Here is a 2500-nt window from a genome sequence, read left to right as displayed (position 1 = left end):
TTGGAAAACATTAGATCCTTTTTTCAATCGATACTTATGAAGTAGCGCCAATGCCTTGTTGATCTACTTTTAATAGTTAAAGTTTTGCTAATCAACTTTTAATTCTTTACTCAACTTTTAATAATTCTTATACGCCATCCATTGCCTCTTCTTGCATCGTAAGCTGCAATAGTGATCTTTGAAATGCGAAGCAATTCGAAAATCTACGCGATCTGAAGTATCCTTTATGTGCTTCACATAAAATAGCAACCAATCGGGAACCAAGCACGTAGAAAGCAATGCACACAAGCGGCTGATGATGGGCACGCACTCTACATCGTTAAGCTGCGATAAAAATAAATCAACCGAATTTCCCTTCGTTTGGGTTTCCGTTACTCGGAAAATTGTTTAACACACTGAATTACGAACGAACGGCATTTTACCGACATTAGAGCCGCCGACGGAATGGGGTGGTTTGGGGCCTGGCCTGCTGGCTGCGGTCGTGTTATTATTCTCACTCCGTTTCCGACATCGGCTTTCCCGCTCGCTTCGCCCTATTCCCCACAGCGCACAAAGCGAAGCACCAACTTCCGGCCCAACCATCCAGCGGCTCATCCGGACGATAGCCGGCTAGCTAAATCTGGTAGCAGCGGGGAGGCGGCTACAAGGCTTATACGAAGAATCCCGGCCAAAGCCAAAATGGGGATATTAGAAGGAGCGAAAATCTTTCCGAGCAGAAATGCCGGAAGACCACAGCACGAAAAGGATGATTACTTTTATTGCCTCTTTCTCGTCCTTTTTATCCGTTGCCTCCCGTACGGCGCTGCATAAGAGGGAGGGACGAACCTGCTTCCAAAAGTGGTGGCACTTGACCTGGGAAGAAATATTGCCATCCTTCTATGGCGCGGTGCTTGTTGTGGTGCAACGGCGTACGATCGATTAGCTTTAGATGGAATGGTAGGTTGGTATCGCTGCTGGTTTGGATGATCTCCGGATTTTGGGTGCGTTAAAGTAGATGAACAATTTGGCTAGATCATTCATTGGCCAGAACCAATTATCTCCACTAAACATGTGATGGTTTGGATGGCCGAGAGAGAATAGATAAAGAGCTATTTGGTAAGAGGTACCGGCACGAATGAGTTTACTAGAGCACTTCGAATTGTGCAGCCAATAAAACACGAAAATCAAACTCTAATAGGTATAGTGAATTAGGAAATAATAGTTATAGAAGGTTTTTCTTCTTAATTATGATAAATTTCTATGTCAATGATAAGCCATCATCTATGTAACGAATAATTATTTTGCGCAAGGGCGCCTAAATGATTTCAACAGTTTTAAATTTTAAATATTAAACATTCTACGCATATATTAAGAAATGTAAATAATTGAAATGCCAATAAATGAAAATAAGATAACTTAACTGTTCCTCAAAGATGGATAGTTCAGTATACTGCATTCAGCTGCTCAGCATGCCAAAGTGAGCTGTTTGAAGTATGATCATGGTCGACAGGACAAACTATTTTTAAATTTATGTAGCAAAAGGAGCTCCGGTTCAATCCGAAACCACCATTCATCCCTTTTGCAACACTGACCGGTACTACTTCCGTACATGCAATTATACACCAACCGAACACACCGATCCCGGACGAATTCGAAACACCATCGCCAGAGGTACTAGAACGGGGCCAGCGGTCGTACTTCCGGTCCAAAAAGTAGCAACGAAGGAAACGGACGTGGACACTCGGTAAGATTTACGTTTCCGGTGAATTCTGCAATTTCGGTTCTCCGGTACGCAACGGACCAACCAACCAACGGAGCTATCGGAGTACCATGCTTCTCCCTTGGACCCTATCCCGCGGAGCGCAGCATGTGGCCAACTGGGGACCGAGGAGAATGTTGAGGAATAATATAATATCCTTTTTTCTCTTCATCCATTGCTCGCTCCACTTCTTCAGAGCGATTACGGTGGCACCGGGATTCCCCGTGAAAAGGAATCCGTGCGGTGGGAGTTGTATGCTAAGCGTTCCGGCACGTTCACCCGTTGGCCATCGGAGTGGCCACTACTAAATGATCCTATTTTTATTAAGCATTCAGAAAACGCAAATGTATCTTCCTGCTCTCTGGCACGACCCGCCTCGCTGAAGCACGCGCTTCATCTTCATCCGGAGTCGACACCCGGGCTACCCCGAGTAATGTAGGTGGTGGTGGTGGTGGGGTCAGTGGCAAATAATAAATCCTCTAATGGTTTCCGGCTTCCGGCCTTGCTCTCTCCCCTGGCTTCGGCACCGTTTATTCTCATCCATGGAATGCAAACGATCCGGAGCAGGAGGTCCGCATTTTGCGAAAGAGGTGGGTATCGGGGCCATCGAAAACGATTTTGTGCATTATCGACCATCGCATTCGTCTGTCCTGGTATGGTATGCTTCTTCGTTCGCAAATAAGAAAACATCGTTTACTGTACGAGCTGGGAGAATTGGAATTGATGATGGCGAGTGCGGGACTCTGCGTAGAACGTGAGAAG

The 2500-nt window shown here is 45.6% G+C and overlaps 1 protein-coding gene across 1 annotated transcript in view; it reads right to left on the bottom strand.

Moving 5' to 3' along the window:
* LOC125950406 (chromosome transmission fidelity protein 18 homolog) overlaps positions 1–2500 on the bottom strand; it is a 15715-nt gene that overhangs the window by 882 nt on the left and 12333 nt on the right. The gene's annotated exons all lie outside the window — the stretch shown is intronic.

The sequence above is a fragment of the Anopheles darlingi genome, chromosome 2 (genome assembly GCF_943734745.1).
Source record: "Anopheles darlingi chromosome 2, idAnoDarlMG_H_01, whole genome shotgun sequence".
Taxonomy (NCBI): Eukaryota; Metazoa; Arthropoda; class Insecta; order Diptera; family Culicidae; genus Anopheles; species Anopheles darlingi.
The sequence above is the reverse complement of the archived record's forward strand: the minus strand, read 5'-3'. Positions and strand labels throughout refer to the sequence as shown.